The sequence below is a fragment of the Eubalaena glacialis genome, chromosome 6, assembly GCF_028564815.1.
Source record: "Eubalaena glacialis isolate mEubGla1 chromosome 6, mEubGla1.1.hap2.+ XY, whole genome shotgun sequence".
In the NCBI taxonomy this organism is placed as follows: Eukaryota; Metazoa; Chordata; class Mammalia; order Artiodactyla; family Balaenidae; genus Eubalaena; species Eubalaena glacialis.
Genome location: NC_083721.1, coordinates 48433198 through 48449152, shown reverse-complemented (window position 1 = coordinate 48449152; position 15955 = coordinate 48433198). Strand labels below are relative to the sequence as shown.

Sequence of the window (15955 nt, the reverse complement as noted above, 5' to 3'; positions counted from 1 at the left end):
AGAGCTAGAGACGGAACAAGCGAAAGAATAGTTAAAGGATATGAAGAACAGAGTAAGAAGGTCTAACATGTGTCTAAGTTTTAAAAGGTAAGGAGACAAAAAATTATTCAGAAGCCATATGTGAGGAGTTAACATTGAGAATTTTCTAGAAGTGAGGAAAGAAACCGATTCACACATACAGGAATCTTAATGAAGCCCAGAAAATATAAAATAAAGAACTCTATACTTCAGAATATCATAATGAAATGGCAGAATATCAGAAGATAAAGGAAAAATCACAAAAGCAGCCAGAGAGAAAAGGAATGACAATTAGACTGATCGTTGACTTTTCAACACTAACATAGGAAGCCAGAAGTCAGTGGAATATTACTTTCAATGTCCTGACAGAAATGGTGTCAACCTAGAAGTCTCTACACTGTAAAAATCTTCCTAAGAACAAGGGTAAAATATAGACATGTTCAAATAAATAAAAAGAGAGAGTGTGCAAAAAACACACTTCCACTAAAGGAACTTCAGAAGTATGTATTTAGATTGAAGGAAAGTGATCCCAGATGGAAGTATGGAATAGAAGAAGGAATGATGAGCAAAGGAAGTGGTAAATATGTTGGTACATCTAAACCAACATTGACTAAAAGAACAATAATAGATAATGATAATATCTTGTGGAATTAAAAAAAAGAACTAAAATATATTTCAACAGTAATATAAAAATTGGGAGGGTATGCTTAAAGTGTTCTGAAGTCCTTAAAGTTTTTGGAGGATTAAAATAGTGATTAGCTTTAGACTTTGAGAATTCAACTTGTGAGGTAGAATGTATAGGCTAATTAATTCCTAATAGAATAGAAATAGTATATAACTTCCAAAGTAGAGAGGGTGAAAATGAATAAAAATAAAATCCAAAAGAAGCCAAGAAATGAGATAAAACAACAGCAAAAAAGGTGGTAAAAAACAGAACCATCAAATAAGATGACAAAAGTAAAACCAAATACATCAATAATCACTGTAACATAGACTAAATACTCACATTAAAAGACAAAGATTGTCAGACTGGATTAAAACAATTCTAACAATAATAATAATTCCCAACTGTATGCTGTTCATAAGTGACTCAAACATAAGAATATAGCAAAACTGAAAGTAAAAGTTTGGAAAAGAGACATCATCAAGCAACCACTAACCAAAAGAAAGGTTATACAGCTATGTTAATATGAGACAAAAGGGACCTTAAGATGGAAAGCATCTCTAAAGAGTCACTATATAATGTGAAGAGATTCCATTTTGTAGGAATAGTTTGAACTTACATGCACATAAAAATATGGTCTCTAATAACTACAGCAAGAATTGACAGAAACACAAGGACAGACTAATCCACCACCACAGTGGAAGAGTCTAACACACCTCTTAAGACATTAATAAATCAAGCAGACAAAACTCAGCAAGGTTATAGAAGATTTTAACAACATAATAAGCAAGGTTTATTTGTAGTGAGGATGATGTTCTTAACTCCTACAGAATATACATTCTCTTTAAGCAGATAGGGAACTTGTACAAAAACTAAACACAGTGGGACCATAAAGCAAATCATAACAAACTTCGAAAGGCAGATAACAACTGACCATATTTTCTGACTATAATGTAATCAGTGACAAAAAGATCTCTCCCTCCTGCCCCAAAATATATGCTTAAAAATTAAGAAGCACAACTTTAAATAACTCATGAGCCAAAGAGAGGGATCAAAGCCCAATAAAATCACGGGGAAAAAAGAAACAAACTAAAGTTCTTAGCAAAGCTATTTTTTGTGCTGAAATTTATGAAATCTCAGAACTGACCCAATGAAGACAATCACAGAATTTCTTTTCCTTGGAAGATGAAAAGTGAAGATAAAAGTGTCTGTCTCAACAAAAAGCATTCTGAGAAGATTCTCTTCTCAACTTCACCTTCCATAATCAGTAAATAAAATTGCCGATAGCTAAGTAGTTAAGAAGGTGAACCTAAAACATAAAGAACCTCATTCCAGTGTCAGTAATGGATCAAACAGGTACCTCTGCAAAGGACATCATCAAAACGAACAAACAAGCAAACAAACCAATTCATTCATTCATTTGGCAAGTCATTCATTCATATTCAGAGTTTGTGTGTATGATATAAGCAGCCTTGGGAGATCTTTACCCAGCTACCAGCTTTTTCTCTGGGGAGAAGCTTTGATAAATCATAATTACTTATCAAGTAAATGGCTCAAGAGAGCCATTCTTTGAGCATTCTTTTAATAAAACTAAAAGAAATTCTCCTACTTAAGTAAAACATTATACATCTATTTTATTTTGATTCTCAGAAAAGACCTTTAAAACTTTTCACTAGAGGCTACTCCACACCCTCACTTGTCCAAGGATTATACCTAAAAGAAGCATTAATATATGAATGTATAACAAGGCTGGAGTACTCCTAATTCTACTTTATGGATATTGCAGCTCAATATGCAATTGAAAAGAAACTTTCCAACAAAGCCACTTAAAACTGCTTTCAGTATATTACTCAACTGCTCAAAAGCCGCCAATGGCATCCTACTGTCTACAACATTAAGTTAAAACCCAAACCCCACTGCTTGAATTTTAAGACCCATTTATAGTCTGGCCCCACCCTTTGCGACCACTCTCTCCTCCAGGGCTGCAATGTATACCACTTGTACAACTGTCTGCAGGGGCCCCATACTGCTCAACAAGAGCCAGTCAGTGACTACAGTCAATCCAGGGTCCCTCTGCTCTGCCATTCTCCTTCCTGGAATTACATACTCACCTTTCAAGGTCCAGATGAACCTTATCTTCTGTTATGAAGACCGCCCAGATATTTCTAAGTCTAATTGATCCTTTTGTAAAAATTCTTACTTCACCAAACTCAGCATCCCAATTTAATATTAATTGGTTTTTGGCTTTTGTTTGTTTCTTCTATCTACCCATCAAAATCTGGGCAGGGTCATGCTTTATACTCTCTACCCCCGTCACCATGAACTCAGCACAGTGATAAATACTCACAGAAGGTGCTCAACAAATATATGTTGAGTGCTTCTTAAAAGAACATGGCCGATGCAGACTAGGCCTAACTTCTGTATGCCTATAAGTCATCACAAGAGCCCCCCCCACAACAGTATTCCCTTTGATATCCCACCTCCTTCAGTTTAGAAGGGAAAATGTAATATCTTTTTCATTCGCTCAATTCCATTCCAGTGAGCAAGTATCATGAACAAAGGTTAATTTTTTTCAAGATTTTTCATCATATTTTCTCACTGGCAGTACCTAATTGGAGAACACAGGCCCTTTCATCCCATCAGGAGCATAAAAATTCTTCAATGTGGTACATGCGAAAGCCATGCATTAGCTGCCAATCCCCCTCCCATCCATCTTGCTACTAACATATTGGCATAAATGACTGATGATAATCCTCATTCACAAAAAGTGCTATTACTTGTTGAAGGTCACAATGACTGGACAAAAAGATAACACATATAGCCTTTGGGAAGTAGATTTCCATTCCTGATCTAAAAATTTGAATCTTACTATTCTTCATTTCCCCTTGTAGTTGTTAGTGAGCATACATAAAAGCCTGAATGTGTACTTGTGTAGCGTGTAGTGTGTGTGTATGTGTGTGTGTGTGTGGTTATGAGCAAAGAGGAGGGAAGAAAGAGGAAGAGAGTTAGACATATGTTCTACAAGGTTTCAGCAAACAACAGCCATAGTTAGAGGATGGATGGATGGATGGATGGATGGATGGATGGATAGATGGAAAGAGTCTGATTTTAACCAATAGTCAGCACCTATCAGAGGTGAAGCAACACCTCAGCCATTTTCATATTTTGAGTCTACTGATATACTAAAAAAAGGAAATGAAATGCCAATGTCAGTTTATGAACTCATGCTAATTTTATTTTATTTATTTATTTTAAAAATCATTTATTTATTTATTTATTTTATTTTTGTCTGCATTGGGTCTTCGTTGCTGCATGCAGGCTTTCTCTAGTTGCGGTAAGCAGGGGCTACTCTTCATTGCGGTGTGCGGGCTTCTCATTGCGGTGGCTTCTCTTGTTGCGGAGCATGGGCTCCAGGTGTGTGGGCTTTAGTAGTTGTGGTGCACAGGCTCAGTAGTTGTGGCGCACGGGCTTAGTTGCTCTGTGGCATGTGGGATCTTCCTGGACCAGGGATCGAACCCGTGTCCCCTGCATTGGCAGGCAGATTCTTAACCACTGCGCCACCAGGGAAGTCCCGTGCTAATTTTAAATACTTGCATTTAGCAAAGAACTTTGAATTTTTGTACTGAAAGGTAAGGTAATGAAATATAATTGAGCTATTCATAGGTTTTGAAAATTAATTTATAGCACACTCTAAGTGGCATAGACTAGTAATGAGACAAATAAGCAATCTTATTATAAACTTATCATTTCTGTCGATCTTATCAGAGTATATCAGCACTCGGAGATAAATCTCAGAGTCCAAATTTGAGGTCACTCAGAGTCGACACCAGTGACTCTCCAGATTCCCAGTGTGAATACGTGAGCTGGAACATGGACATTCTGGCATCACTAGGGCAGGAGCTATTCATGGTAACTGAAAATTGATTCTATGTGTTTCAAAACTAAACTGGATCAGTCTTCATTAGAACTGATTATATTTAAAAAGAAACCAGCTCTATTTTAAGTTATGTTTTGCCAAGAGGCAAGTGTTAGGAGGAAACTCTGCCCCTGCAGTTTTTACTCCTCAAGTCCTCAGGCTGTCAGAGCACTATCATGACAGACTTTTCCCTACTTGCATGATTAAATACACCCCCATAGGGAATATTTCCTAGCAAATAATATTTGTGATCAAGGAAATTAAAGGAACTTGATTAAATGGAAGAAAGAATAGTTTCCACATCAAGACTTAATCAGTATCATGTTGATTTAAAAGTACAAGGCCAAAATCTATCACTGCAAATATGATCCCATAGTATCCTGCACACACACTTGCCTCCATGGATATGAAATAAATGGCACATAAAATGGACCAAAAGCTAACAGTCAATGAGTGGGAGTAGTGTGTACATGATCATCATCTCTTTTTCTTGCTGGATCCAAAGCACTTCTTTGCAGTCATTTCCTCATTCAGCAGGTTTGTGGAATGCCCACTCTGTGCAGGGCATTGTGCTTGTCCTCATATAGAATCTCATAGAAAGGGAAGGAGGTTTGAAAGGTCAAGGTAGAGGGCTGGGCAGAATAATCACCACATATTAGGCTCTCAGTAAATGACAGCAATTCTTTTCCCTTCCCTTCCCACTCCTTAAATCTTCTTTGAACCATGAAACTTAAGTCAGAGGGATTTTAAGAATATACTTGATAGGATTCTTAAATCTATGTCATAATCTGAAAAGATAAAGTTGAAGAACATACAGATTCAGAAGTTGGCAATAAATGAAAACAGTTTAAAACACAGTATGGTAGGATTTTTAAGTGATCCTTTCAATGTGATTTCTATTACTGTTACTGTTGTTTTGATGCTTATAGTGCCGTAAATAATTAGAGAGGGAGAGAAGAAGACAAGAAGGAGGAAAGAGAAGAGGAACGGGAGGGAGGAGAAGAGAAAAGAGAGAGAGAAGAAACTGTACAAAGCCGAAACACTTCAGAGTTCTGCAGCAGAAAAGGCACCACACACTGGCCTGAGCTCTGCCCCATCTGCGTGTCCCTGAACAGGCTACTGCACAGCTTGAGTTTCAGTTTCAGTTATTCAGTTATAAGATGAGGGAAGCTGACCAGGTGATCTCCAAGATCCATTCTCACTCTACTATCCCATGGTGCAAGCATAATGAACTAGGTGGCAGATAGGAAAGATACAAAGTTCTATGACTCCAGGCTTAGTACCGTTTACCCCCAAGACGAAATTTTACTACAAGACATTGAGTGTGATTTCTACCAGTGGTTGCTGAAGTCAGTCTGCAATTCAAACCCTGGTGCCACTCTTCACTTCCTCTGTGATCTTGTACAGGTTACTTCACCTCTCTGTTCCTCAGTTATCTATCCCACAGGGTCATTATGTGGATCAAAGTTGATATTATATGTAAAGCATACAGTTCATGGCATCCATTAAACAATAAATGTGTTATATATTATTGTTGTTATTATAACAAAGATATAATATAAACAAAACCAACACAGGATAGAAGTGATTAACCCAGATTATCATGGGAGCAGTGCATGATGAAAATACTTAGGTGTGTGGTTGTTCATTAGGAGGCTGGTGATCAGTAAGCTCAATGACACAGTAGTTTGACGTGGTTGCCTAAAATGCTAAGAAAATTTAGGTTTCAATTTAAGGGTGAACACAAGACTTTTGACCTCCCTCCTGAACCTGTATTTTATGATGTAAATTGGATGCCTAGTGGCATAAATTATAAAAGGATTTCTCATATACAGAATAACCAATTGGCAAGCATGCAAGACAATGGTGTTAAATAACAGAATTAATATTAAAAGCTCAGATCTCTCCATTAAATTTTTGACCAGCGTTGTCAACCCATTACCAATCTTGGTGGCTTGAGTTGATTTCCAGCAATATACAGATCTTTAATTTAAAAGAAATGCAACAGGGCTTCCCTGGTGGTGCAGTGGTTAAGAATCCGCCTGCCAACGCAGGGGACATGGGTTCGAGCGCTGGTCCAGGAAGATCCCACATGCCGCGGAGCAACTAAGCCTGTGCGCCATAACTACTGAGCCTGCGCTCTAGAGCCCGCAAGCCACAACTACTGAGACCATGTGCCATAATTACTGAAGCCCGCGCACCTAGAGCCCGTACTCCGCAACAAGAGAAGCCACCTTAATGAGAGGCCTGCGCACCGCAACGAAGAGTAGCCCCAGCTCGCTGCAACTAAAAAGAAAGCCCGCGCACAGCAACTAAGACCCAATGCAGCCAGAAAAAAAAAAAAAAATATAAATAAATTTTAAAAAATAAAAGAAATGCAACAAAAATATTGCATTTTTAATCCATAAAGTGGATAACTCGCTCATTAATGTTCCAAATTAGTTCCATAGTAGTATAAACCTAGGTACATTACACTAATACTAATTAGGATTTCAGACACATTCTTTTTGACAGTTCTAATCACATTGTTTAATTAGCCATTTTTGATTTTTCATGTTTCCCAGCAGAGACATGCAGACCCATAAAACATAGTGGCTGGATCGGCAATTTACTGTTTGACCTTGGGGCAAGTCCTTTTAACCTCTCCGAGATCCAATTATCTCATCTACTTAAAAAGGGAGAACAAAGAGTGGTAATAAGCAGAGTAGATGTTTTTTAAGGCCTTTTACACTATAAAATGTGATTTTATGAAATGATTATCCTTCATAATAAAACTCAAAGCACATTTCTTATTTCTTAATTTGTTCGTCATTTTTCCCAGTGGAGACATGTTTAGCCGTAATGTAGGGAAGTGAAGCATTTAGTCCATAACACCACCACTGACTGCTCTGTGAGATACTTTTATTCTATCCTTCTGGGGTTTGGAAGAAGTTGCCTAACTGAGGGAAACGATTTTACAACTAGAAGCCACCTTCACATCAAGTAATAATCAACTATAAATAATGGACAAAGCAGAATCAGGGACAGGAGGGAAGAGCATAAAATGTCTCTTTCATAAAAATAACCTTAGAATGAACCATTTTACTCTCATTTTTTTTTTTTACTTCCTAAATGCTTTATTTCCTTAGGTCTTCTAGATCCATTTCAATGAGTTTATATGATTAAAAGTTTATCCTCATGCATTGTTATATTTGAGTTTCCAATGATAAATTGTGACATGCGGGCTCAGCAGTTGTGGCTCGCAGGCTCTAGAGCGCAGGCTCAGTAATTGTGGCGCACGGGCTTAGTTGCTCCGCAGCTTGTGGGAGCTTCCCGGACCAGGGATTGAACCCGTGTCGACTGCATTGGCAGGTGGATTCTTAACCACTGTGCCACCAGGGAAGTCCCCAATTGTACTTTGAACCCATAGGTCTTCCTCCAAAAATATTTAGCCTGAAATCAAGCTCCACAACTATACAGAAAAAGCTGTCAGAGTAGTTTCTTTTAAAACGCATTACTTAAAAAAGACATGGAGTACCAACTAGTTTACAAGGTCCCTTTAAAAAAATAGATTGAACAAAGTATTAAGAACAATCTGTACTGGCAAGGGACAAAGAAGATGACCTAATAGGTCTTTTCCATCTAATTTCTGTGATTCGAGGATTTTTTTTTTACTCTTGCAGCAATACTTGTGAGTTCAACAATTTCACAAAACTATTATTAGTTACCAAGGAAACACAAAATGTTTGCAGGAATAAATAAGCAAATGGACTGGACCTAAATAGCAGGCTTTTCCTGCTTCCCATTTAATAATCTTATGGTGGCGTCATATTATCAATCCTTCATTCTCCCCAAGTCATTCTGCTCACCTACTGGCATGCTCACTAGAGTCCCATAGTCAACTCATAGCATCCCACGTAAACCAAGAATAGGAGGTCTCTGATCAACAGAAGAGTCTCCATTAAATATGGACCTCCTTGTTTCACTTGTTGAAGAAAAACCATGGTGATGTCAGTGGTTGGCTTTATGACCACCATTTCTAGGGAAAATATGCAAATATATGTTTTTAAATGACCCAATGTCTGTAGAAAAGCCAGGAACATAATTAAAATAATATAAAAAGGTAAAAAGTAAGAAACAATACACAATTATGGCCCAAAGTATGAAAACAATTATGCTTTAAAAATGCTTAGAAAAAGACCAAAAGGAAACACAGTACATGGAATTGTTAATAGTTGGCATTATTCATGTGGTAGAACTAGTTGTAAAATGTCTTTTTGACTTTTCTGCATTTTCCAAATTATGACATGGGCACTGAACTATTTTTAAGTTAATTTTTAAAGCCACAAAATAGCATTCATTTTAATGTTAATAAAGGGCTTCCCATTCCCTAACATCACCACTGACACTGTTGCTATCAGCACAAGTTAACTCTCAAGGGGATTGGTACCTTTCTAAAATCAAAGTCAGCTAAAGTAAGAATAGGAATAGTTGAGGAGCCTCTGGAAACGTCAAGGACTATGGAGGCCTGGGACAGGAGATCTGGGCTGCAGGTAAGAGTGAGACAGTCTGTATGTAAATTCAAATTCACTGCAGCCCATTAACTGCTGGTTAAGCTCTCGGTGCACAGCGTAAGTGCTGTGCTGCCTGGGGATGTGGTATATTTCATGCAGGCATTTATGTGTACAGACCAAGGCAGATATCACCTGGGGAACAGAAAGAAGAGTGAAAGGAAGAGGTAGGTTAGAAAACTGATTGTCCCTGGTATGGAGAGAAGCTGCTTTCACCCTCAGACTTTCCTTTTGGTTCTACGTTCCACAGTTGCCCACCTGTGGTGCTCAGTCTCTTTAGCCTTCCTCCAAAATTGTGCAGAAGCAGAGAAGCGATCAGTACCACATCTACGGCAGGCTTGCCCAATGCTCAGAGGCAAAGCCTTTTTGCAAGAAGTCTGTGCGTGAGATGTTAGAATGTTCTGTCCGGAGGAATATCTTAGCACCAAAGGCTCACACTCTGGCCAATCCAACTGCAGGCTGATGCAATGCAGGACCACAGCATTCTGCCTCTCCCCATGCCATCCTGGATCTATATCCCCACTCTGTTCAGCTTCTCATAACAGCACCACGCCCATAATAAGAATTGCTGTTTTTCTTTGCATGTTATAGTGTTTCCACATATACTCTTTTAGAGGCGAAGGAGCAAAAATGTCACATGCAAAGTGAGTGTTACCATCCCAAAGCTTGCAGCAGAGCTTCCAGAGAGCAATGCACATTGCCACTTACCTGATGAAAGAACCAATAGTGAAAATTGTGGGCGGCTCTAGAGAAGGTTCAACTAATTATGAATACTGCTTCTCTGGCACTTATTTAGATGACCAAAAGACTTTACCAGTCACAAGAAGAAACAAAGGCAGGGAGACAGGACAAGAAAGAAAATAAGAGCAGTCACTTCACAAAGAGAAACTGGCTCTGACATGTTTAGTAACACATTAATGTTATTTTAAAACAGTTAAATAATTGTGGACACTACTACTAACATTGGTTGATGTGGTCATTGTAATAACCTCCTGGCAATAGCTTGAACCATGGGAAACTGCTGATATTCAACTGTTTTTGGCTATCTTACAAAAGAGACCTCATACCGTTCAATCAAATGGATACATCCTAGTTTCCAGCCTTGTCGCCTACAAACCCTTCTTCTGCATTAGAAAGCAATTAGCTTGGTAGAAAAATTCCTTTGTGCCATTTCCAAATGATAAAGCTATTGCTGATTTAGATCATAAATTCAGCTTACTAATTGTAGAAAGGACTTTTATTTGCAGGTATACTTATTTGTAGGAAATTCCTGATTATAAAATGAGAAGAGTCATATAGCAACTGGATAGTAAAATTTTCAGTAAAAAGGGAAGTAAAACCTTCTCAGCCAAGACTGAGACACAATGGTCATAACTCTATTCTTTTCATAATAAATATATGTCAGAAGCTAAGAGAACAAAAATTGCATTGCAAAGAGAATGTTGATAGGAAAAGGAAAGGAGATAAAAATCTACTCATGTGCCCAGTGGAGCACAATGCCAATGGCTGGCTGGAGAGTGCAATACAAGACCCAGGGTGCCCTTGTGTCAGTTAGATAAAGATTCCCCTTCCTCAAGACCTCTGACTTTCATCTGTTGGAAAATTTTTATAATATTCTAACTTTATTAGAACATGTTGCCAACATCCTCAAGAAAACTATCTTAGTAAATATACAAATCCACAATGTCTCCAATGTAAACAACACTCCGTAGGGTTATTCAGCACACAGTCAGGGTGGCTCTGGTGTGTGGCCTACGAAGAGTGTGTTTTAGTTTTCCTAGTTCAACATCAGTCTGGAAAATAAAGACACAAACTTCTCAGTTAAATCAGAATATTTCTTTACTAGCAACACCTCTGAGAGATTCTGAGCAAATCCTTAAGAGAAGACAAGACTAAGGCTGTATATATAATAACACTGGTTCAAATTTTTGCTTTCATTACTTTACCAGCAGTGTGACCTTGGTCAAGCAATTTTACCCTTCCAAATGTGTTTCATCATCTGAAAAGTATGGATAAAACCACCTCAAAATGTGTTACGCAGATTAAATGATGGAGTGCATGTAGAGCATTAAGCACAGTGACTGGTATGAACTAAAAGCTCAACAAATGAGAGTTATTATTGATTCCTGAAGAGAGTGGCCACATACCATGACCTCAGCTGGAACGCTGAGTCATAGCTGTTTCAGAGGCCAGTGCTTCAGCGAGTAACAGCACAGGCAAGGAACTCGGAAGTGGGAGTACTAATCTTCTTTTCTCTTGCTTCAAGAACCCTAGACAAGTCTTGTAGCCATTTAACTTCTCTAGTCTTCAGTTACTTCAGCTAAAGAAAAGGAGGAAATAAGACTGACATATTTTACAGGGAAACTGGGAAGTCAAAAGCATGAACATAAATGCAAAGCATGAGTACAGAAGTATAAGAAAGAAGTAAAAGGTAGTGTCAAATGTTAGGAAGCCTCTGTATCCTTCAGAGGGGAAAGGAGGCAGAACAAGTTACAAAAATGCTAGCTTTGGGTAGAGGTACTTTATGTTACCAGTTTGGAGCTGAGATTCAGGTGTTTATGCTTCATGCAACTTTCATAACAGTCATTTTATCTCATTTGTAATAAATCAAAGCTAGTATAAAAATCTCAAAGGATATTTAATCAGTACAAGGCAAGCATAGGAGACTAAAAATATTTAAATGCACTTCATAAGTGTATTTAACAAACCAACATCTAAAATGTTAATACGAAACTGCAAATCAAATATTAAAACTTAAGTTCAGCTGAAGAGTATAATCATTCACTTCTCTTAAAACAGTATATACAAAAAGCAGGGGTTAGTTTAATACGCTTCTCAGTAGACAGGTAGAGTGATCTAGAAGAACTGTTAAAGTGAGCCCACAGTTTATTAAAGATGATACATGCCTATTTTTGTGCCCTGCATCTTTTCTCCATGCCATTTTTGCTAACTATAAATTCTCTGCAACAAGTCTTTCTCCACTCTACACTAAAGAAAAGAAACAGGCAGACTATTTTCATTATTTCTGTTTGACAAAACATATGGAAACAATAATTCTACAGACATGTACATTATAATAGGAAGCAATCCTATTTTAATGTAATTTTAAAAATTAAATAGACTCAAGTTATTTAAACTACTCAGTTTATTTGAAACTCACAAATGAGGCAGCCACGTCTCTAATTTACTTAGCAGATTCATATAGTTGGCTAGGACTCCAGAGATTACTTCTCTTATTGATGTGCAAAGCAATTAGGAGGCTAATTCTCATTTACAAGAAAAAGTATTTACACAAGTAAATCTGCCCCCTAGTAAAGGGTAACAGGCTTAATTCAGTCATATTTGGTCAGTTTCTTTTTTCTTCTCAGGTCTTTTTTATTTTGTTTTATTTTGTGTGCTGGTAGAAAAGAACAGATGAATTAAAACTGGTTCTAAAGTTCTATTTTTATACTTTGTCTTGAAAGTACAGCACAGAACATTAAATTTCTTTAATAAATATTTTCCCTGCCATATAAACTGATTAGTTTTAACTACTTTCGTTAAAACACAGGCATGCAGAAATGAGGAACAAGGAGGTTCTCTCAGGAAAAACACTGAAAAAAATAAGATTTCATCTGGCCTTCCCATCACCACTTGAAGAATTGTTTGGTAGTTACATCATCAGGAAATAAAATACTATCCTCTGAGGACCCCTACTCTTTACAAAGAGGAAAGAGAAGGTTTGAAGTCTAAATCACTCCCGGAGATGTCTCCAAAAAAAAAAGAGACTGAGACTTCTGGCTTCCCTCTGCCGCCTTCTTCCCCAGCAACCAAAAAACAAATGTAACAAAAACGTATTTACTAAAGTATAAATAAGAATAACATGATGTGTATTTAAGGATCCCAAGCAATAACAGAAGCTTTAGAGCCCCACAGGGAGAAAAGTTACAAGCGGATCAACCCTGACCCCCAATGACTCGATTAGCCCGGCAGGAGGGCGCCAGCGTCCCCGGCCCGCCGCCCATTCCCCTCCGCGGGGAGCCGGGACCGACGGTGCGTTCACACGGTCCGAGCGTCGGCGGAGCCGGGGCGCGATGCAGCGCCGCCGCCGCGGATCTGGCTGTCACCGGCGCCCCCGCCGCCCGCGCCGCACACGCGGAGCGCCTTATAAGGCAGCGCAGTGACGTAACGCCCATAGGCCGGGCGCGCTCGGCGCCCCGCTCGCATTGTTCGGGCGACTCCCGGAGCGCGCACAGCCCGCTCGCAGCGCCGCGCGACTGCGGCCCCCGCCCGACCCCCGCCCGACCCCCGCCCGGCCCCCGCCCGGCTCCGGCGCAGGCGACTCAGGTAAGCCCGGGAGAGCCGCTCAGCTCCAGCAAGGGGATTGCTGTCTGAGAGCTAGGCAGTCTGTAGGTGGCTTTTAAAGTTATCAGCATCACGAACTGGACAGGTTTCGAAAAGCGCGTCCAATGAACTCTAGGTTCAAAACCTTTCCCAACTCACACAAAACTTGAAAAGTTTTCTCCGACAGAGGAAACAGATTTGGGATTTAATTTTAAATGTAGAGAGGTGAGGGATGACTATATATTACAGACGCCTTCCAAGTAAGCTATACATGGTATCCTGCCTGTATTGAGAAATCTTTGGGGAAAGGGTGGGGAGAGTATATTGTACTACAACAACTCTATCTCCTGATTTTATCTCTCCTAGGACTCAAACTCCTTTAAGTCTTACAAGAGCACACTGCGAAACACTACCACAAGGTAGTGGATTTCTAACCCCCCCCCCCCAATGCCCTCCCTCTTTTGTAAATCTTCATATAAAAGACTAGAAAACCCGTTAGGAATACATCTTGTAATTAGGATGAATCTAACTTAAAAAGTAAAGCACTTTTTAAGCTTCAAAAAATCCTACAAACGCTATTCTGTCTTAAAAGCAAATGTTAATTAGTACAAGAAAGTAACTCACAGTTTTGAGTTCTTTTTACTTCAACTCCAGTCAGTGGGTAAATGACAAACTGCAATGCAAATTAAAGATAAAGCTAGTTCCTCTACAGTAACATGTTGGACAATAGTTTATTATGTAGAAATACTAATTTAAAAGGTAAAGCCTATACAAGAATTCTGTTAATCAGTGGCGTTTTGAACCATAATTCGTTACGTCTAAACCCTGAATAGACTATTGCTATTAACGAACCCTTACAGTATAATTGAACCACTGGCAGATGCCGAAAATCTACATATTTTACTTTACTTTTTCAGAATAAAAATCAGCAGAGGAATTAAAAACAAAATATGCTATGTCAAATTTAAAACACTGGAATAGGAGATGAAAAAATGATTTATCACTCAAACTTTATTTGGTCTGAACATATGTTGTAAAACAAACTTAAGAAAAAAATGTGTGAAAGAATTATTTCCCTTTTAAAATAGTCTCTATGTTTTACTTATCATTTGAAACATAGTTTTTTACTTGCTCAAAATTCGGGATATATCTGTATTTCTAGTAATTCCTGTGGTTGAGTTTTTTAAAGTATATGACATTAGTGCCTGTCATTTTTGCTCCACAGGAGTTTTGTTTTATTTGCTAATTTTGTTTGAAGCAATGCAAGGCTTTGGTTTTAGTATTCTAAAAGAAAAATTATATGTTACTTGGCCTGAAGATAGGCTTTATAAACTGCAGGTTAGTACTGAGAAGTAGCATTTCCTCAAAACTATTATTTCAAATCTAGGGAAGCCTACCATAATGAGAAGAGAGGGGGCAACACCCAGGTTACTGTGGAGAAGTACAGAATATGCAATAGAAAAGTTGTTTATTTGATATAGGCTGTAATTGGAAACTGAAAAAATTCCTATCTTGGGAAAAAGGTATTCCACTCTTTTGAATCTAATAGAGGAGGAGGGAAACAGAAACCATCAATTATTGTTTCAGCTATACCCAAAGTACCATCTGTACCATAAACTATAGCTCAACTGTTGAAAATCATAACCTCTATCAAAGCCCTAACAGCTGTTTCCCAGAGTCTGCATTTTATTTTTGTAGAACAGGCAAGCATCAATTTTAAAACAAAATTGTAAGTGACACACTTCAACAGTCCACACTTTTTTCCATCTATTAACTTAAAGCATAGTTCAAAGAACAATCACCCATTAAAACCCCTTTTAAAATTGAAAGTTAAAAAAGATTTATCGTGGATACATTATCTCAGTGGGCTTTCTTAGTGAGCATTTCTTAGTCCTTGGGATAATTTACATGATGGAAAAAATGTTTTGGATTGAATGAATGTGAATTTTTACATCTCCAGATAAAGCACATATTAATTTTATAATTAATAAATTCATTTACCTTTCTATGGTGATTAACCTTACCCGTTAAGCCCTGGTATTTCTGTGATATTTTCCTAATGTTGTGATGGAGTCTATAGTAACAGTCAATATGAAAATACAAATAAGCTTAGAGCTTCTCAATTTTCAAGTCCACTTGCAATTCCCATTAATCTGCTTTCTCAAAACGCTGCTACCTCCAAAAAAGTGCCTTTGGTAATAAATGGATTTTGAGGTAAAAGAAGTGAAAATGGGGGAGAAGAACAAAATTCCATTAATTGTTCTTAGGTCATGTTCTGTCTATATCTAGTGCTTCAGGGCAAAGTGAATGCTTTTACAAGGTGAATAGAGAAAAAAAAAAATACAGCCTCCTATTAAAGGGAAAAAGGAAGCGGGGCAGGAAGAGAACTGTTTATAAAAGACTGGATATTGTAAAGTAATAATCAAAGGATGTAAAGCAATATTGGTCTCAACCTGCTTCAAGAACTGAGATCTGTTACCCACA

The 15955-nt window shown here is 38.1% G+C and overlaps 2 protein-coding genes across 3 annotated transcripts in view; one reads left to right on the top strand and one right to left on the bottom strand.

Annotated features, from left to right (window-relative positions):
- The window catches only part of CMSS1 (cms1 ribosomal small subunit homolog), a 391308-nt gene that overhangs the window by 321241 nt on the left and 54112 nt on the right, over nt 1-15955 (bottom strand). The gene's annotated exons all lie outside the window — the stretch shown is intronic.
- The window catches only part of FILIP1L (filamin A interacting protein 1 like), a 45826-nt gene continuing 43264 nt past the window's right edge, over nt 13394-15955 (top strand). Inside the window, exon 1 of the mRNA XM_061193017.1 lies at nt 13394-13474. The gene's annotated coding sequence lies outside the window, so the exon portion shown is untranslated. The remainder of the gene's footprint in view (nt 13475-15955) is intronic.